The sequence below is a fragment of the Mauremys reevesii genome, linkage group 5, assembly GCF_016161935.1.
Source record: "Mauremys reevesii isolate NIE-2019 linkage group 5, ASM1616193v1, whole genome shotgun sequence".
Classification (NCBI taxonomy): domain Eukaryota; kingdom Metazoa; phylum Chordata; order Testudines; family Geoemydidae; genus Mauremys; species Mauremys reevesii.
Genome location: NC_052627.1, coordinates 100,618,258 through 100,640,991, shown reverse-complemented (window position 1 = coordinate 100,640,991; position 22,734 = coordinate 100,618,258).

The window sequence follows — 22,734 nt, the reverse complement described above, 5'->3', positions numbered from 1 at the left end:
GATGTCTATAAGGATATTTAGGAACCTAAATACCATTGAAAATTGGCCCAAGGCATTTAGGTGCCTAATGCCCTTTGAAATCAATGGGAGGTAGGCATCTAAATACCTTTAAAAATCTGCCCTAAGTGCCTAAGTAAGCATGAACATGGGACTTATGACCACTTAAGTGCTTTTGAAAAGTTTATCAGTAAATAGCTTGCTGCACATATATCTTACTAAGCTGTAGTATCACTTTCCATTTCCATTGTAGTCTCTTTCTCAGCATTGCTTAACAGGCTACATTACAAGCATAAATGTGTAAAATCAAACCTTGTCAGCCAAGTGATTACATCTAATATCAGAGTGGGTGAGTGTGATGGATTCCCCGGGGTGCAACCTGGAACTGGGGTACCGCTGAGCCCTTTGTCTTACCAACCTGGACTCCCTCTCATGCTATGACAAGCTGCAAACCACTCCAGGTCCTGCACTTGCACAGACATCCATAGGCAGGGACACATGCAGCAGAATTACATGAAGGCTTCTCCTGCCACTCATGAACTAACAATAGAGACACTCCAGCCATTCCCTCAGCTCCCCAGCCTAGGGTCCGAGAGCAGTACTGTCTTGCCCAGGTGACCAGTGTAAGTTTATTACCCAGTATGTCCCTCTCTTAATGTGGAGGGGACATGAACCAGCTCTTGTTCCTGAGCAGATTTCCCAAGCACTTTATTCCAAAACCCACTGTTTTAGGTAAAATATAAAAAGATTTATTAACTATAGAAAGATAGATTTTAAGTGATTATAAGTACTAAGCGTACAGCTCAAAGTTGCTTATCTATGAAATGAAAGTAGAATCGCAATCTGAGTTCTATAAACTAGACAAGATTTGAATAGGGTGGCCAACTGTCTAATTGCACAAAACCAAATACTCTTGTCCACCCCCTGCCCTGCCCCTTCTCTGAGCCCATGCCCCCATTCAGTCCATTGCCCTCTCTGTCTGTTGCTCACTCTCCCCCACCCTCACTCCCTTTCACCAAGGTGGGGCAGGGGGTTGGATTGCCGGAGGGAATGCAGGGTGTGGGCTCTGGGAGGGAGTTTGGGTGTGGCAGAGGGTGCGGGATGTGGACACTGGGCTAGGGCAGGGGGTTGGAGTGCGGGAGGGGGTGCAGGTTCTGGAGGGGGTGTTGGGTGTGGGAGAGGGTGAGGGGTGCGAGATCTAGGAGGGAGTTTGGGTGTGAGCTCTGGGGTGTGGCAGGGGGTTGGAGTGCAGGAGGAGGTGAGGTCTGGCTAGGTGGCACTTACCTCAGGTGGCTCTCAAAAGCGACCAGCACATCCCTCTGGTAGTGGCACCTAGGTGGGGGGATCTCCGCGCACTTTCCTTGCCCACAGGCACTGCCCCCGCTGCTCCCATTGGCCACAGTTCCCAGCCAATGGGACCTGTGGTGTCAGCACTTGGGGCAGGAGGAGCACGCAAAGATGTCGTGTCCCCCCCCCCCAGGACTTCAGGGATGGGACGGCCGCTTGCAGGAGCAGCACGGAGCCAGGACAGGTAGGGAGTCTGCCTTACCCCTGCTGCACCACCGGACTTTTAGCCGTCGAAAAATCTCCTGGTTTTCCCACTTTTTAAACCCCCTACACTTCAATCATCCTGAAAGTCCTGATTTGCTCTACAATGGTACATCGGAGACTACAAATTAATTAAGTTTGCTTTATCAAGTATGTTAATGTTTTCTAAAACACTCTTTTAGATTGGATAAATAAATGTTTGAATACATATGCAAACTTTATCTGAAACTTTAAAATCCCTCCCCATGCTTCAGGGCATCAGTTAATTGGCACTGGAGTTAGGAAGGTCATTCTCCCCCCCACCCTCCGTATAGTGTAGCACAGTTGGTGTAAATGATTGATGGGTTTCCTCCGCTCCTTCAGGCATTGCCAGAAGCTTGGGCTGATCAAGTTTGCAAATCTTATATTCTCAACCACGCCCTTAAACCCTTATTCTACAAACCTTCTGCCTCAACAAACTCCTTACACTTCACTACATGTGCTGTCTTCCTGGGAGTAGAAGACAGTTATAGACACTGACAAAATTATTTCTCTGGCCCATTATCTTCTTCCCTTAGTCAAACCTGGGTTCCCTTTTTCATTTTCGTAGATCACTAGCTCATATGCTTCTCTTAATTTGCTATGGCACAGACTATGCAACTGTTTTTGGTTTCTTTAGAGCATTTGTGGCTTTGACTTTCCCACTGCTGTATATTTAGGCTTAGATGGATTAGACTTTTATCTGTACATGTTGGTAAATTTTAGTGTCACTGGATACACAAAAGCTGATGACAAAATATCTTCATTGATAATACAGATGGGGAAATTACAAAAAAAATGCTTCTTGAGAACTTAGAGTTTAATTTAAGGATATTTACTTTATATATGTTGACATTTTGTGTTTTAATTGCCATAAAGCTTTAACTATTTGCATCTCAATGTCTACTGTTATTAAATAATTGTCTGAAATCCCCATAATTTCCCACAAATATGAAAATGTAAATAGATAAAAATAGAAAATCAGTATTATCTGTTTTAATTATAAAAACAAATACAAATAAAATGATGCTAAGCCTATGTAAATTTTCCTACTTCCTTCCTTCCTAAAATGAAACAAAAGAGTCACTTTCTGACTTTGGAATGAGGCTGGAACCATAACCACTAGGAACAGTCTATATCTAACTCACCAGTTAGGAATACTTTCATAATTGGAATAACAGAGACTTCGTGGGGTAACACACATGACTGGAGCACTGTCATAGATGGGTATAAACTGTTCACGAAGGACAGGTGGGGGAGAAAAGGTGGAGGAGTTGCACTGTATGTACAAGAGCAGTATGATTGCTCAGAGCTCCAGTATGAAACTGGAGAAAAGCCTATTGAAAGTCTTTGGGTTAAGTTTAGAGGTGAGAGCAACAAGACCACCAGACCAGGAGGATGAGGTAGGTGAGGCTTTTTTTAGACAACTAACAGAAGTTTCCAGATCAGATGCGCTGGTTCTTATGGAGAGCTTCAATCACCCTGATATCTGCTGGGAGAGCAATACAGCAGTGCACAGATAATCCAGAAAGTTTTTGGAGAGTGTTGGGGACAACGTCCTGGTGCAAGTGCTGGAGGAACCAACTAGATGCCATGCTCCTCTGGCTCTGCTGCTCACAAACAGGGAAAAATTGGTCGGGGAAGTAGAAATGGGTGGCAACCTGGGCAGCTGCAACCATGAGATGGTCAAGTTCAGGATCCTGACAAAAGGAAGAAAGGAGAGCAGCAGAATATGAACCCTGGACTTCAGAAAAGCCAACTTTGACTCCCTCGGGGAACTGATGGGCAGGAACCCCTCGGAAGTTAATATGAGGGGGAAAGGAATCCAGGAGAATTGGCTGTATTTTAAAGAAGCCTTTCTGAGGGCGCAGGAACAAACCATCTGATGTGCAGAAAGAATAGAAAATATAGCAGGCGAACAGCTTGGCTTAACAGTGAACTCTTCGGTGAGCTTAAACACAAAAAGGAAGCTTACAGGAAGTGGAAACATGGACAGATGACTTGGGAGGAGTATACAAATATTGCTCAAGCATTCAGGGGTATAATTAGGAAGGCCAAAGCATGACTGGAGTTGCAGCTATCAAGGGATGTGAAAGGTAACAAGAAGAGTTTCTACAGGCATGTTAGCAACAAGAAGAATGTCGGGGAAAGTGTGGGACCCTTACTGAATGGGGGAGGCAACCTAGTGACAGATGATGTGGAAAAAGCTGAAGTACTCAATGCTTTTTTTGCCTCGGTCTTCAGACAAGGTCAGCTCCCAGACTGTTGCACTGGGAAGCACTGTATGGGGAGGAGGTGAGCAGCCCTCAGTGGTGAAAGAGCAGGTTATGGATATGCACAAGTCCATAGGGCCAGATGCAATGCATCTAAGGGTGCTGAGGGAGTTGGCTGATGTGCTTGCAGAACCATTGGCCATTATCTTTCAAAAGTCCTGGGGACTCAGGAAGGTCCCAGATTAATGGAAAAAGGCAAATATAGTGCCCATATTTAAAAAAGGAAAGAAGGAGAATCCGGGGAACAACAGACAGGTCAGCCTCACCTCAGTCCCTGGAAAAATAATGGAGTAGGTCCACAAGGAATCCATTTTGAAGTATTTGGAGGGGAGGAAGGTGATCAGGAACAGTCAACATGGATTCATCAAGGGCAAGTCATGCCTGACTAACCTGATTGCTTTCTATGAGGAGATAACTGGCTCTGTCAATATGGGGAAAGCGGTGGACGTCATATACCTTGACTTATCAAAGCTTTTGATATGATGTCCCACAATATTCTTGCCAGCAAGTTAAAGAAGTATGGATTGGATGAATGGATTTTAAGGTGGATAGAAAGCTGTCTAGATTGTTGGGCTCAATGGGTAGTGATCAACGGATCAATGTCTAGTTTGCAGCTGGTATCAAGCAGAGTGCCCAGGGGTCAATATTGGGGCTGTTTTTGTTCAACATCTTCATTAATAATCTGGATGATGGGATGTATTGCACCCGCAGCAAGTTTGCAGATGACACTAAACTGGGAGGAGTGGTAGATATGCTGAAGGGTAGGGATAGGATCCAGAGTGACCTAGACAATGGGAGGATTGGGCCAAAAGAAATCTGATAAGGTTCAACAAGGACAAGTGCAGAGTCCTGCACTTATGACAGAAGAATCCCATGCACTGCTACATGCTGAGGACTGACTGGCTAAGTGGCAGTTCTGCAGAAAAGGACCTGGGGATTACAGTGGACAAGAATCTGGATATGAATCAACAGTGTGCCCTTTCGTCAGGAAGGCTAATGGCATATTGGGCTGCATTAGTAGGAGCATTGACAGCAGATGGAGGGAAGTGATTATCCCCCTCTATTTGGCACTGGTGAGACCACATCTGGAGCATTGTGTCCAATTTTGGGCCCCCACTACAGAAAGGATGTAGACAAATTGGAGAGAGTCCAGCAGAGGGTAATGAAAATGATCACGGGGCTGGGGATCATGATTTATGAGAAGAGGCTAAGGGAACTGGGCTTAGCAGAAGAGAAGAGTGAGGTGGGAATTTGATAACAGCCTTCCACTACTGGAAGGGGGGTTCCAAAGAGGATGGAGCTAAGCTGTTCTCAGTGGTGGCAGATGACAGAACAAGGAGCAATGGTCTCAAGTTGCAGTGGGGGAGGTCTAGGTTGTGTATCAGGAAAAAGTATTTCAGTAGGAGGGTGGTGAAGCACTGGAATGGGTTCCCTAGGGAAGTGGTGGGATCTCCATCCTTACAGGATTTTAAGGCCTGGCTTGACAAATCCCTGTCTGGGATGATTTAGTTGGGGTTGGTCCTGCTTCAAGAAGGAGTTCGACTAGATGACCTCCTGAGGTCTCTTCCTACACTAATCTTCTATGCTTCTATGAACACTTGGGCACAACTTGGATTCTGTGTTCTACCTTGCCTCCAATTAAAATTGTCACCCACATTCATAAAATCAGTTCCAAAGTTGAAATCATCAAGCTTTTCATTAAACAGGAGATATTTTAAACACTTGATGCCAGAGAAAGCTTGAAGTCAATGGAGCTATGCCAATTTACACCAATTGGGAATCTTACCCCTGGAACATAACTATTGATCATCAATATCTGTCTTGCTCCTAGTTTCCTACAAATTCCAGTGCATCTCCTTCTACAGTAAGAATGAGTTTTGTTAATGCAATACCATTAACCTTGCATAAGTTCTGCATCCTAAACAGCTGAAAAGAAAGTTGCATCACCATCCCCAAACCAATTTTATCTGTTTTTATCAAGTGTATCGCTGATAATAAAAGAAAGTCTAGTTTACAAATGCATAAACATTTTCTTCAAGTCTGTCACTGAGTGCCTTCAACATTCCAACATTCCAAAAATTAATGTTATGTTAGTATTTACTTTCATTTTGATGCATAATTAACTCTTCATACCACTTATTCAACTCTACATAACTGTATATCCTAACTTCCCTAAGCAAGCAAAAAATCCCCAAACAAACAAAACCTAAAAAATTAGCTCCATCAGAATTTACTCAATCCCTCAATTTGTCAGCTCCTTCCTTTTCAAAGCAGCTTGTTCTCCCGAATCATTAACAAAACCCCACAATTCCATTCCCTAGTTGAAGCTTTTCTTCTCTTCCAATTTGAAATTCAGGGTTCTTGGAACTGTCCTAATTGTTTCCTCCTGAACAATAACTACACAATATGATTGCTCTGGAGAAACTCCTAAAGTGCTTCCTTTCTTTGTAATAACAGAGTAACTACTTTGTTACTGGTACACTGAGACCAAAAATCATCATAATTTTATGCATCTACAGAATTAAAGAAAAACTGAGGTTTTCTTCCTATCTGAGTTGGAGTGTAAAAATCATTTGGGCAGGGATTGTCTCTCATTATATTACTTGTATCAGCTCCCCTCTCCAAAACACTGTGTCCCTAATCTTCATTGGTACTGCTGGGTGCTATTGCAATACCAATAATACAAAATAGTCTTGCTGAGTAACGAACTCCAGGCTGCACTTTCATATGAAATCTCACAATTCTGCCAAAATAGATTGGGCAAACCCTCATCTGTGGAGTAGACAGAAGAGTTTGGTGTGGGTGCAAAAATCTAGACCAATTGTGTGCTGGTTTTGGCTCCTAGGGTCTCCTGAACAGGGCTGGCTCTACCATTTTTGCCGCCCCAAACTCTGTGCTGGCAGCAAGGAGATGGTAAATGAGCCATTAGGTTGGTTTTACACACATAGGAGATCCCTTACCTTGGTTCAATCCTCCAGTAGACTGCTATGCTCTCAAAGTAGCTGCACTATATGGGAAACTCTGGGTCTTATCTTGGTTGAATTTCTTGTGAGAACCCTTGCTGAATGGATGTCCTAGCCGAGTTTGAAAAAATATTAATTTTCAATCCAGCCAAATTTAGAAGTCTTTGAAGTTCAAAGTCTTCACAGTTATTTGCCTATGGAGCAGTCTTGGTATTAATATTACACAATATAATACCTAGTCTATAAGCACTTTCAATAACTAATGCATTTCAGAAGCTTCTGGTACCCAGAAGGACATGTAAAATTTGCAAATGAAAGTCCTCCATGTTAGAGCTTTCCATGCCCTTCAAGATGATAATTATTCAGAAATTATTACATCTCATCCAATTCTGCATATTGTCAACCTGAACCTGCTGAGATTCTATTATCCTTTGCATTTTCTCATTAGATTTTTCTAACGTGTGAATTTTGCCTTCCAATTCTCCAATTTTTTCCCACTCTGACAGCTCATTTTCAAATTTACCTTTTTTTTTTAGAGTAGGTGGTTTCTCCACTACTCCATTTTATAGTCAAATAAAATCTTAATTTTTCATGTGGCACTGAAATGTAATTTGAACCATACGTCTTCCTTCTGGTCAACCTACTGTACATGTTTATCTTGTGGGTTTTTTTGAACATCCAAAGTTATTTCTAATTAGGTAGAAGAGACTGAGGATGTTCTAGCCACAGAAATAACAGCACTTCAGTTCTGTGGTTTCTTCAATCAAATCTGGATTCTGTGTATATTTCTCTGCATCTCCTAAGCGGCTCTTATTTTTATCAATTCTTCCCTATCATTGTTATCTCTTCTTTCAATGACCCTTATCAACCCCTTATCAATTCAGCAAATATATTCTTTTTAGCATCCCTCTAAAAAATTAAACAAAAACAAAACAAAACAAAAACAATAAATCTCATAAAATGTTGGCAGGCAGAATAACTGAAAAAACTGGAAAAAGTGAAAAAAAAGTGCAATCATCTCTCAAAGTATCTCCTCGGGCCCTCTACACACACATCAATTCCATTCTGGCAAAAAATAGTATAAAAGACCGTGGCTTCTGTAGCTGTGCATACCAGAACCATGTCCTGCCCTCCCTAAATACCCACACATGGAAATGTTGCACTCTAAACAAACACTCATTGTGATCGCTTCTGGTACTTCTTGTATACAGCGTAGCTGTGTCTGTTCCAGTTTTGCTATGACACTGGATGTTCCTTTCCCAGACCTGAAGAAGAGCTCTATGTAAGCTTGAAGGCTTGTCCTCTCACCAACAGAAGTTGGTTCAATAAAACATATTACCTCTCCTACCTTGTCTCTCTGGAACATCTTAGCTTTTCTCCACAGGGTTCTCCTTTCCATGCAGACTTCAGCCAAGGCTTAATTTGCCCTTAACTCCACAGTCTGCTTCCATCCATTCTCATATTCTGCCAAAAAGGAGCCACAATGAGGAGCCACAAAAAGGAGCCCCCAGTAGTCAACTATGGAACTGACTCCCATATTAACTTTCAATTTGGACAATTTGATATGCCTCCAGTATATAAAGATGTAAAGAGCATAAACAAACGCCGGTGCTAAAATTGTGTCCTTGTACTTCCACAGCCCTACATAAACACACCGGTCACCCACAGCAATAGCAACATCAGCTTGCTTCACCAGAACAAATGGGAATACATTTTTAAAGGAAAATTAGGAACTTAACTGACCACAAATACCAAATAGATGAAAAATAAACACTTGGTTGATGAAGGAACCTAATAACTGTTTCTGAGTTAACAATGAGGGAGCACACCAGTCGCTCAGATATTATACGGCTAACTGCTCACCACACACGCAACCACACACACAGAGTCACATACACTTTGAATCTAATTTTGCCCATCATAGAGTATAATCAGTAACATTTATGTATTAAATCATAAAAACTAGGAGAATTATAGAATTTAAATAATTATGAATGTCCTGACTGTTGTGAGTGTAACTCACATTCTTATAATTTAAGTATAATAGGCCAGATTTAGCCCTGGTGTTATTCTAGTCATTGTACATTCATGTGTCACTTGTTTTGAGGGATGCCATTCATTTTAGTCCCAAAGTTACCTATGTTCCCCCAAAATCTGGTTCCTTTTTGAAAATGATGTACCAGTACAATTAACAGTAAAGAGGGGAATTAATCGCACAGCATTTTGTCTCCTTTGTGAATTATTGTTTTGTCCCTTGTTTTAGATCTTTGTCACACACTGCATGTCATGCTTGGGCCTCTAAATATTTAGAGATATGTTCCATAGGCGCTGACTCTGTGGGTGCTCCAGGGATGACTCTATGGGTGCCCCAGGGCTGGAGCACCCATGGGAAATGGGGAATGGTGGGTACTGAGCACCCAACAGCAGCCCTCCTGTGCCTCCTGCCCACCAGTGAGCCCTACCGATCAGCGCATCCCTCTCCCTCCCAGCACCTCCTGCCCGCTGCAATCAGCTGTTCCGCGATGTGCAGGAAGCCCTGGGAGAGGGAGAGGAGCAAGGGTAGAGTTAATTCAGGGCAGGGGGTATAACAGGGTATGATGAAGCAGGGTTGAGGCTGGTGGGACCTGCGGCAGAGCAGGGGTTGAGCGCCCCCCAGCACATTAGAAAGTCAGCGCCTCTGGTATGTTCTAGTGTAGCCAATTCATTTACATCAGAAATGGATATAACCCAAAGATTCTAGTCTTTAAAATAGTTTATGTAGCACATCAGAAACATTTTATGAATCAAGTTGGTACCCTTGTTGTCAGTGTTACCTGAATAGGCAATCAGATATTACTGTGAGGAGCATGGTATAAGAACATAGAGTAGACTAGAAACTCTAGAATAGAATAGAATTATCAGAGAGGCCAAAAGATGAAGTCAGCATAGAGAATGAGCTACTCTCTTATCCCTTAAAGGTGATCCTTCCAGATCCGGATTGAGGCACATTAGTAGATCCATGTCAGAAGCTTGCACTATTTGCACCTTTTCTTGGAAGGAAACTAGAGGATTCATTATACGGCACCATTCATGAGCACGTATCTGATTTAATTTTTTCATATAAGACTAAAAGATTCCCACCCTCACCCCCAAGGCACCGAGATAAAGAAATAAAGTACAATATTTTCAGATATTGTCGAAATGCATTAGCAAATTAGTATAGAAAAGCAACTTACTTAGTGTTGATATTGACAAATACAGGACAAAAGAGACACAGATGGGTTAAAATTTCATAACATTTTATGAAAAGCTACATTTCATAGCAGTTCACCCTCCAAAATATTTTTACCCTGAGAGTCATTTCATATGTTCCCCATTAACTAGAAGCACAACCACCCCTTAAAGAATATTGGGGGATCAGAATTATAGTTCTGGAGTTAACTGTGAAAAACAACAAATGGAGGGATCATAACAGTTTTATTCTGCAAATCTTTTCTGGTTGCTGTTTGCATTCACCCTTGCTATCTGCTGCACATTTCTTTCCAGTTAAAACTGTACAAATCACAAATACCTTCTAAAGCGGGCTGATAGGAAAATGCTGCTCTGGAATGCTTAAGCAGCTGTCTATGAAAATTGGCTCCTGTGGTTTAATGTCAGCACTTTGTGTGTCTGTTCAGTTTCAGCAGTGACAGATATTTCAGTTGGAAAGAATCCTTAAGGTAGGAATAAGCTACTGAATGCACACACAAAAAAACGAAAGGTGGAAGAAAACGTAAAGAAAGGATCTATCTATCTATCTATCTATCTATCTATCTATCTATCTATCTATCTATCTATCGTGAATTTCACTTCAAATATGCACTGTGTGTATTATGTGAATATTTTATATGTGGTTTAGTTGTGGTTTCTTATCTGACTCTGTCAGGAGGGTGGTTCTTTCAAGCTCACTACTTAAAAATAGCCAATGAGAGGATTCTAGTATAGAAAAAGCTGACTTATACCTGATCTGATCCCAAACAGGGAGCTTAAATGGCTTCATAACCTGCACTAACTCCAGCCTCAGGCTTTCCTTGTCCTGTGAATGGCGATGTAGAAAATCTCACAATAGTACTGCTTTCCCTGTAGAATAAATGTTTACAGTTCTATGTGACAAACATGAAGCAGATATGCCAGCTAGAGCTGTGCGAAACTCAGACTCTCAGAGAACTTTTTTCAATTGAGTTCAAAGTCTGAGTTTCATTCTGAGTTGGGGTTCAGTTTGATACAAAAACTCATTCAGAATCTCAGTCAAAACTAGAGTGGTTGAAGAAAATAAAGGACATTTCTAATCCAAACTGTTAATTTTCCTACGATTATTATTATATTTTTATTATTATTATTTTATTTCTTTAAATCCTGTTAGGAGTTAAAATTGAGTCTCCTCTCCAGTGCAACAGGTTTCTATTGATGTAATTCTTTGTTTATCAAGTACTAAATTTAGTTAAATAAATTCATAGATTCCAACGCTAGAAGGCACTATTGTGGTAATCTAATCTGACCTCCTGTAAAACATAGGCAATATAACATCTCCAAAATAATTCCTAGAGCATATCTTTTAAAAAACAAATATACAATCTTGATTTAAAAAGTGTCAGTGATGACGAGTCCACTATGACCCTTGGTAAATTGTTCCAATAGTTAATTACCCTCACTGTCAAAATGTTCACATTATTTCCAGTCTGAATTTGTCTAGCTTCAACTTCCAGCCATTGGATCATGTTTTATCTCTCTCTGTTTCATTGAAGAGCCTATTTACAGACTGTAATCAGCCTTCTTACCTTGCCTTCTCTTTGCTAAGCTAAATAGATTGAGCAGTTTGAGTCTATCACTATAAGGCATGTTTTCTAATCCTTTAGTCATTCTCATGGCTCTTTCTGAATCCTTTATTAACATCTTTCTTGAACTGTGAGTATCAGAACTGGACGCCTTATTCTAGCAGAAATTGTACCAGTGCCAAACCCAGAGGTAAAAAAACCTCCCTACTCCTACTCAAGATTCCCCTGTTTTTACATCCACAGCATCATACTTGGAGCTCATGTTCAGCTGATTATCTACCATAACCGCCCCAATCTTTATTAGAGTCACGGCTTCCCAAGACAGAATCCCACATCTTATAAGCATGGTCTATATTCTTTGTTCCTAGATGTACACATTTACATTTAGCTGTATTAAAACATATATTGTTTGCTTGTGCCCAATTTCCCAAGCAATCTGGATCACCCTGAAGCAGTGACCTGTCCTCCTCATTATTTACCACTCACCTAATTTTTCTGTTATCTGCAAACTTCATAAGTGTACTTCAGGTAGTTATGTAGACCCCATTACCATAGCATTTCAGCACTTCACAATTTTTAATGCATTTATCCTCACAAGGGTCCTGTGTGGTAGGAGAGTAGTACTATCCCTATGTAACAAATAGGGAACTAAGGCACAAAGAGACTCCGTGCTTTGCCAAGGTCACACAGGAAACTATTGTAGAGTAGGGAAATGAACCTAGGTCTCCCCAGTCCCAAGACTCCTAACCAGTGGACTATCCTTTCTCCCTTTTCGATAGAACAAAAACCACACAGATTCCTTCTCTGCAGTAAAAAATGTATCTATTAAATGTTGACATCAGCATCTGTAGAACACAGGTTGAGACTGAGAAAATCTTCAGTCCTGTAGCAAAATGCTAGTCTTGATTTACATTTTCTAAAGAGAGAACAATTTATCACTGCTGGTATTTCTTGTACTACAGCCACAGAGATCATGAAAGCTTGCAATATAGATGTGCTTTGCAACGGTCAAATGTTACCTCAGCAGTTTCCCATTTTTCACAATAGGAGCTGAAGGAAATTCTCAGGCACCAGAGACTCAGGGTTTTTCCTCATTCTTTTCTGATTGAGATTCTGATTCTGAATTATCATTATAAATAAACACATTATGACCAACAATCCTGTTTATCTTCATTACCCACTGCAGTCTGGGAATTAGGGCCAATTTTATTTTCTTCCTTAAGACAGAGGTGTTGCCCATTTTTTCTGAGCACAGAAGTAAGGGTGGGATTTTCAAATGGTCTAAGCGAGGCAGGCACTCAACTCCTATTGAAAATCCCATCCTAAAAGCCCAGGAACTCCAGAATTCTAATATTAACTTTAATTCTGATTCTTGACAATGACTCTCAATGTGGCCAGAGGCAAAGCATTGAACCTTTTTGCCTCAGTTTCCTCCACTATAATGGAGATGATACCTACCTCACAGCAGTGTTGTGACAATTAGTTAATGATTAGAAGCTTTTAGAAGATGAAAGACCTATACTGATGCTAAATAGAGTTTAAGGCCAGAAGGGACCACTAGTTCATTTAGTCTGACCTCCTGTATATCACAGGCCATCAACACCACCCAGCATCAGCACACTAAACCCAATAAAAATATTATTAACTTATGCCAGCTGCTCTTTTCTGTATACAAATGTAAACACACACATCCTCCCAAATGAGTTCCGTGAGTTTTTGATCAGGTTTTTGATCAGGCCTTTGATCATGCAGCCATAGTGGCCTTTTTATAGGAGGGGTGCTCACAATGTGTAAAGTACTAACTAAGGTAGGAAAATATATATATATTTTTATTTCCAGCCATTGCCATTTAAAAATATATATATATAGCTAAAATGATGCCATCATGGCACCTGAATGTGGATAGTCTCAAAAACCTTCAAGTTTGCACAGTCCTGCAAAATAAAATTCTATAGATACTGTGACCAAGTGCCTGTGATGGACCACATTGAGAATGCCACACTCAGGGCAGACTTCAAGAAATAAGGAAGACATCCCCAAAGCTAGTGGTTTATTCGATAATTAGATTCACCAGGCCAGAAACAAAAGAGTTTCTCTAGTACCACACTGGTTAACCAGAAGCCAAACACAATCCTCTTTAAGTGTTGCAGATCTTGGCTAACATCCAGACAAACAGATCTAATATAGTGTGGGGTTATTGATAACCTAATTCAACATATGCAAGGTTCTTACTAATCCCCAAAGGTCAGGACTACCACTAGATCAATATGTATCTCAAATCTTGCCCAAATACCACACTGTCAGCCAATCCTTAGTAAACTAAATAAAGATTTATTTATAAAAGAAAATAGAATTATAAATGGTTAATAGATAATACACATACAAATGATTTCAAAGTCCTTATATCAGGTTTGTAGCCGTGATGGAATAAACTGCTGGCTTGCAAAAATCTCTCTGGTAAGTTCCAAAAGATTTCAAAGTCCTCAGTCCATAGTTCAAAATATTCCTTTTGGTTGTAAATCCACAATCCAGAGAATTGGAACAGGAAAGAAGCAAAATGGAGGTGTCTTAGAGGCCTTTTATATCCTTTGCCATGTGCATGGAAATTTATTGTCCCAAGATGGAGTCCAAGGTCACATGTCCACCCCCACCATGTATTTACATGTTTGCTGAATCACAGGTGTGGTCATTGGCCCTTTTGCTGTCTGAGGCATCCTCGGGGAGTGCTATCTGGATGGGATGAGTTTCTTTAATGGCCCATTGTGAGAGCAGAGTGTCCTTAATGAGACATCAACCTATATCTGTCTAGCCCTGATATAAATCTATCTGGAGCATGTCATGTTACCTGGGATTTTGCTGAACACAAAGCTCTTGGTAACTTTACTCTTTCTGGGGTGGTGGCTGGAAGGAAATCAATGGGAACATGACCCATCTGGCTGATAGATAGTTGATCCATGCAGGAAAGCAAAAGTGTTTTCACTCAACACTTCTACTTTATTTAGTCTCCAGCACTTACACATGTTTGCAACAGGTCAGTAGAGCACCCCAAATTAACCCCAGATTAATATTTACCCAAGGCCTTGAGGAGGTCTCAAGTAGATATCTGTAGATGTCCAGTGGCTAGCCACCTATTTGCAGTGTAACTTGAGAGGTGTTCAGGTGTCCAGTGAGCTTAGATCTCTTCCTCCTTTTATACCCAATTTGTTAGTATTACATAGCTTGTTCATCAAAAAAACAAAACAAAACAAAACTGCTGAGCAGAAGTTGTGTGTGGAGTTTTCCAGCCTGTCAGGCAGGGAATTTTCTATCAGTTAAGCTGTTGTATTTCACTTAGCAATAGTTAACTATTGTCAAACTTTCCATCTTGCAAAACCTTATGCTTCAGCAAAGCTCAAGTCACTCACTTCCCCCCCCTCCACTCCTGGTCTATTAGTTATGCTAATGTTTCAGAAAGGCCTCCTTTTAGCTGCTTTCATCAATAAGCATAACAGTTGGTAATCCACCCCCCAAAAAACAGCTGGGAACAAAACACCTGTTGGAGATTCAAATACACAGAAAATATTCATAGCTTTAGATACAAACGTGATACATGGATTTAATCATGATAATCATATTAGATATATTGTAACTTTTTCATTAACACCTTACATGACACACATTGTGTAAGATTTGTTCCAATTATATAAAGAGGTAATATCAGTTATATAAATGGTCATCTTTAATCATACAGCATCACAGACACATAGATTATAGACCAGAAGGGAAGATTAGATAATTTAGTCTGGCCATAGAATTTCATCCAGTTACCCCTGTACTGAGCCAAATAACTTCTGATTGCCTAAATCATATCTTCCAGAAGGCATCCAGTCTTGATTTGAAGATGTCAAGATATGGAGAATCCACCACTTCCCTTGGTAGTTTGTTCCAACAGTTAACATCCTTGACTATTAAAAGTTATGTTTTATTTCTACTTTGAGTTTGCCTGGCTTCAGCTTCCAGCTATTGCTTCTCGTTATGCCTTTCTCTACTAAAGAACCATTTAGTACTTGGAATTTTCCCCCATGGGAAGGTACTTGTACATTATAATCAAATCACCTCTTGATCTTCTTTTTGTGAAGCTAAACAGATTGAGCTATTTAAGTCATTCACTGTATGGAATTATTTCCAGCCTCGAATCATTTTTATACTTTATAAGAATCCATTTGATAAAAAAGAGGGTGGTCTTTACAAAATGAAGAAAGAGAATGACAAAACTAAGGGAGGAAAGTATATTGCCCTGGATGATAGGAATCAGTGTATCTGCCATAGTTGTCAAACGATCACACAACATGACTAGAGATGAACAAAACCAAATATTTTCCCTTTGCTGATACTGCATGAAAAATATAATACTTTCTAAACAGGTCTGCAAATCAAAAGCTATATTTCCTGAATAAGATACCCACTCTTCCCACATGAACATATATCACACCCTTTAAGCCTCTGAGGTCACCTAAATCCAGTCTTGAAGAAATGAAAAATATTCTAGGGGTATCACATGACTTCTGGAGTGTTTTTCTGTAAACTCCCCTTCCTCCATCAAGATCCTACCTTATAATGTAAACAATTTTCCACTACTGGGTTCATGCCACCCAAACTAAGGTTCGATCCTGCAAAGATGTAAGCACACGAGTAGTTTTATTAATATTAACATAGCCATTTTAGGACAGTCTCACCCCTGCATTGGTGCTAGAACTAGGCAGAAAAAAGGGGGAGCTTGCTCTCCTTCATTCATGGGCTTCTTGGTTGGATCAGTCTTTCATCTGCCCTAATTTGCACTCCTGTTGTAATGGCTCCCATAAGCCACTACTGTGGTGTAGAATTACCTGGTGTAAGGATAGTCTGGCTACCTCCTCTCCCATTCCCCGCTTTCTCCAGTTTGGCTTGCCTCTGCCCAAGAACATCCGGCTTGGTGGTTCTATCCCTTGTGTAGGAACACCCTGTTTGGAGAATATTTTCTACTTACATCTGCCCTACGGCTGGTGCAAAGGGGCCACAGGACAATGGTGAGTCAGACCCAGGGAGTTCACTGGGATTACTATAACAAGTAAAGCTACACATGTGTGGTACGTAATGTTGGTCTAATTTTGGTTATACTGGGTGGTGCTAGTGGCCTGGTGATATACAGGACTAGATGATCTAATGGTTCCTTCTGGCCTTAAGCTCTATGACTCTATAATTATATATTTATATGGCAGTAAAGAGTTGCTACACGAGGCACTTTCCTTACATGCATTAAAATTCCTGGCCCTAACTTCAATAAACACAATTGAATCGAGACACGTGTGCTTCCTTATTTCTGGCAACAGACAGATAAATAAAGGAGAAACAGGAGAGGGCTGAGGGGTTGGTAAAATAAAAAAACTTCCTAAACCTTTCTAGATTTCTTTTGCTATGAAATTACAAATTACATTGATCTAACATTAAAGTGCGGGGGAGGGGATGTATTTATTTTTATTATTCTGTGAAAGGTCATCTAATTCTCCTTTTAATATGAGAACCATGGTAAATAAAGAGGAAGTAAGTACAGACTGAGATGGCAGATGATGAATAACTTTTTGACCCTCTCTTAACCAGTCAAATGTGTGATATGAAGCTTAATCAGTGACTGAACTCGCAGACAATGCACAATGCAATTTGGAAGAGAAGGGATCTGTTTTCTGAGGGGGAATGAGTCAGCCATAAAGGCGAAAGAATAATGAAAATAAAATTTTAGAAGTTTCCACCAACCTTTCCATCAGCTTCCTCTGCTTATTGCTGTGGCTTTTTTTTGTATTAGCTGGCTTCTTTCTTACATTAACTTCCTCTTCTTTTTTTGTAAGTGACTATAATTCTGTGCAATGATGCTGTTTAGAAATGTCACAATAGTGTCAATAGTGACCAGTTGATAAGAATCAGAAGTATCATTCATGCAGTTCAATAAAAAATACCTATGAAAATGTAATTAAAGTTCTCCATAAGAGGATCTAAAGAAATTCAGAATGATTCAGATTCATCAGGAGAAAATAAAACTTAGATGGTAATAACAAGAACACAATGCAAAAATATATGAAAAAGGTAATAAATACACTATTAAATTTGTGGGTCCTTTGGGAGTCCCCTGGTTAGTGGTATTGTTTGAATTCTGCCCCAAGAGCAGATGGGGATAGGAAAAGAAGAAAATTTCATTTTGGTTTCATTGTCTATTTAAGGTAGTTATATAGCTTCCATTATCTTAATGTATTTATCCTCGCAATCTTGTGAGGTCAGGGAGTACTATTATCCCTGTTTTACAGATGGAGAACTCAGGTACAGTGGGTGGCTCTACAAAGGGATTTACGTATTGCAACACTGAGTGTCATGGCACCTAACTTTCAGGCACCTAGAAAATCATAAAACAACACTGTAATTCTCAGGCCAAGTTAGGGGAGAATGTGGATCACATTCTAAGATGGGATCTTAGAATCTTAGAATGTGATCCACATAAGCCAGCATGCTAGTGGGAAGCTGTCTGTGCTAATAGGAGATGCCAATCAGCAGGGTGTGTGCTAAGCACCCCCAGCCAGAGATAGGCCCCTGAGGCCGGGCTGCAGGGAGGTGCCTATCTTTGCTTAGCAATCTACAAATGGTAACCAACCACCTTAGGCATGTAAGGATATGTCTACACTGTGAATAAAACCCACTGTACTGAGTCTCAGAGCCAAGGTCAGCTGACTTGGGCTCGGGCTGCAGGGCTATAAAATTGCAGTGAGCCTGAATATCTGTGCTGTAACTCCGATCCAGCAGAAGGAATGCTAATATATATGTCAAAGTCGCACAGGGAATGGTGGAGAGGCTATGCCAGGGACACATAGCAGTGCTGCATGAAAGTTAAGGAGCTCAGGCAAGCCTACTACAAGACAAAGGAGGCAAACAGTCATTCTGGTCAAAGCCCCATACATGCCCCTTCTATCTACATGCTATTCCAGGGGGAGACCCTACCAGCACCCCACCACTATCCATGGACACCTGAAAAGGGGGAGTCTCATGCAACATGGAGAAGGATTTTGTAGATGAGGAAGAGGAGGAGGAGGAAAATGTGCAGCAGGCAAGCTGAGAATCCGTTCTCCTCGGCAGCCAGGACCTTTTCATCACCTGGAGCCAATACCCTCCCAAGGCGGGTTCCCGGACCCTGAATGTGGAGAAGGCACCTCTGGCGAGTGCACATTTGTAACTACACTACAGGGGTTAAAAGCAATAGTGTTTAATGTCTGGTTTGCTCTGAAGAATTGGGATGCATTCACAGCTACTGGAAAAGTCTGTTAATGTCTGGAGATGGAGCGGGAATCCTCCAGGGACATCTCCATGAAGCTCTCTGGGAGGTACTCTGAAAGCCTTTGCAGAGGGTTTCTGGGGAGGACTGCCTTATTTCGTCCTCCACGGTAGGACACATTACCATATCAAGCCAGTAGCAAGTAGTCTGGAATCATTGCAGCACAAAGCATGGCAGCGAAAGGTCCTGGGGTTGGTCGCATTCATGCAACATTCGGTCTTTATTTTTCTGTGTCAGCCTCAGGAGAGTGATAGCATTAATGGTCACCTGGTTGAAATCGGGGAATTTTTGTAAGGGAACAGTAAAAGGACCCCGTTCATGCTGGGCTGTTTGCACTTGACTAAAAGGGATCATCCAAGGGGAGGGGTGTGCTGTACATCCACCCCAAAACTGCAGCAAACCCAACTGGCATTGCTTTGCTATGGTAAAGGAGATTGCTGCAGTTTGAAACCATTCCCACATGTTATGAAGGAGGAAGAAGCCAACCCCACATACCCTTTGGCTTACCATGGCTGCCTGGAAACCAAATTCTGTTGCCCAGCTGTATGTGATGTGTCACCATATCGGCAGGTGCTCAATATAAAAGGCAAAATGCGACCTAGTACCTAAAGCACATGGGCTGTCTGCTGTGAATTGCTTGATTCACTGTGAAAGAGTTTCCCTTTCGTTCTCAGAAATGTATCTTCTTACATTTTACTCTGCCTTTTTATCCCCCCTGCAGGTGCAAATGTTTCTATGCTCCCGCTATCAACTCCGTCCCTGAGTTTATCGCACATTAGAAGGCAAAAAAAAAACACACTCGTGATGACATTTTTTCCAAGCTCATGCAGTCCTCCTGCATTGACAGGGCACAGCTGAATGCATGGAGGCATTCGATGGCAGAGGCCAGGAATGCATACAGTGAGTGTGATCAGAACACACAGGAGGAGATGATGAGGCTAATGGGGGAGCAAACGGACATGATCAAGTGTCTGGTGGACTGCAGGAAAGGCGATAAGAACACAGATCGCAGATGAATCCATTGTATAACCGCCTGCCCTCCTCGCCAAGTTCCATATCCTCCTCACCCAGATGCTCAAGAATGTGGCGGGGGGAAGGCTTCAAGCACCCAGTCACTCCACTCAAGAGGATGGACCAAGCAAACAGCTTTGATTTGTAGTGTGACTACAATAAGCAATATGGCCTTGTCACAATGGTAATTTTCTGGTCTGGGAAGAAATTCCCTTTTTTCAGCTTTTTGAACAGACCCGAGTTCTTAAAGATGCGAGCGTCATGGACCTTTCCTGACCATCCCACGCTGAGGATGGTGAAAGATCTCTTGTGATCCAACAGTGCTTGCAGCATCATTGAGAAGTACCCCTTGCAGTTTATATACTGGTTGGCAAGGTGGTTCAGTGCCAAGATAGGCATATGTGTTCCGTCTATCGCCCCACCAGAGTTAGGGAACCCCATTGCAGCAAAGCCATCTACTTTGACCTGCACATTTCCCAGAGTCACTACCCTTGTTAGGAGAAGGTCATTGATTGCCTTGGCTACTTCGATCATAGCAGCCCCCACGGTAGATTTGCCCACTCCAAATTGATTCCCGACTGACCGGTAGCAGTCAGGTGTTGCAAGCTTCCACAGGGCTATTGCCACTCACTTCTCAACTGTCAGGGCAGGTCTCATCTTGGTATTCCTGCACTTCAGAGCGGGGGAAAGCAAATCACATTAAAGTGTCAATAGTGACCATTAAAATTCCATTAAAGTGGCCTTAAGCATGTGAAAGTTTTCCAGCCGCTGTGAATCATCCCATACCTGCATCACTGTGCGGTCCCACTAGTCTGTGCTTGTTTACCAGGCCCAGAATCGGCATTCCACTGTATCAACCTGCCCCACTGTCACCTTAACCCAGAATTCCAATGGGCAGCGGGGACGGTGGGATAGCTACCCACAGTGCATCACTCCATGAGTCGATGCTAGCCACAGTATTGAGGACACACTCCACCAACCTACTGCGCTTAGTGGGGACATACATGATCGACTGTATAAAATCGCTTTCTATAAAATCAACCTAATTTCATAGTGTAGATATACCCTCAGGTGCCTAAACTGCTTGACTCCAGGCAGCTGGTTGCCATTTGTTGATCACTAAGCTAACATAGAGGCCTCCCTCTGGCTGGACTTAGACACCTATCTCCAAGAGAGGGGCTTATTACACATTATCTGGTCAGCATCTCCTATCAGCTAGTTTAGGTATCTTCCTGACTAGGATCCTGGCTTTTGTGGGCTGCATTCTTTAATGCCTATCTCTCCCCATTTGTTGTATAGGGAGCCCAGGTGCTTAACTTGGCTTTGTGGATCACAGTGTTGTTCCTGTGATTTTCTAGGCATCCAAAAGTTAGGTGCTGTGAGACTCAGTGTTGCAACAACTAAGTCCCTTTGTGGAAATCACCCAAAGTGATTTGCCTAAAGTCACACAGGAAGCCTGTAGTAAAGAATTGAACCTGGATCTCCAGAGTAACCATTGTACAATCCTGAAAGATGTTTCTGAAATCCTGCTGTCTGCATCTTCTGATCAGATCCTAGGACAATGAAAGAGGAATCAGTCTCCCCTATCATTCAATTGTAAGTGGTGAGAGTTGCAGTTGCCACCGAGTCCTCATGTGACATTGCTATTTAGATCTTCCAAAAGTACTAGAGTCCTCCAGCAAAGAGAGGGAAATGAGGACTGGACACATTCAGTGTAAAAAAACAAGCAGAAACCCTGTTTTGAGGGTGAATGGTAGCTGGGGAAAAAAACTTAGAAGGCTCTCTATGCACCTTCAGAAACCAGCAAAGTACAATTTATAAAATAAATTGACTTTGCTTTCATTTTTAAGCAGGTATATGTAGGAGTGCAGGTGTTTATTCGAGTTCTCCATTCATTTCAGTGGGGAACAACTTTATAATTTCATTTTTAATGTCTTTTATCAATCTAGTTTATTGCTAGTAGAGGGGGACACAGTCAATTTCTTAACAACTGGCCATAGGGTGATCAGATGTCCTGATTTTATAGGGACAGTCCTGATTTTTGGGTCTTTTTCTTATATAGGCTCCTATTACCCCCTACCCCATCCTAATTTTTCACATTTGCTGTCTGGTTACCCTAACCGGCCATTCAATTAGCTTAAGTTTTGGTTGGCTGAAGAGCAAAAGACTAGAAGCTGAAGCTGGGTCTTGCAGCTCTCATATGTTACAGTATAGCCCAACCATTATTTTTTATTAATTTATAGTGTTTTCTATTCAGGTTTTCTTAGTAAGGCCATCTTCAGATTAACAGGGCACCATGCTGGTCTCATCTATGGTTATTTTAAATAAAAAATGTTTTAGTAAGGCTATGACTTTAAATCAAGATAATATACACTTAAATCATTCCATAGCCTTGCAATGCTGTCAGCAACAATTCCATATCAATTGTAGAGAATTTGCACTAAAAAACCTAAATTACAGATACAAAGGGTGTAAGGAAGTATGTGACACATGATTTTGTATTCCTTCCTTGTTTGTTGGGTGTTTTTAGTACTCCCACTTCATATATCAGTGCACAGGCAAGGATTGAAAACCTATTATTATAAAAGTACTCTAATGAAGTACAGTTGGATTGTTATTTTATGCTGTGTTATACACAAACATTGGAGCTATGCAAGTGGTCCCTTCATGTTCTGTATCACAACCAAACAAAAGAGTTAATAAAATACCTAATTTCTTACTTGATTACTTCGTATACAGCTATAGAGAAAGGGCATTCAGTTAGGCAGTACTGGATCCTGTACATAAGCAGGGAAAAATAC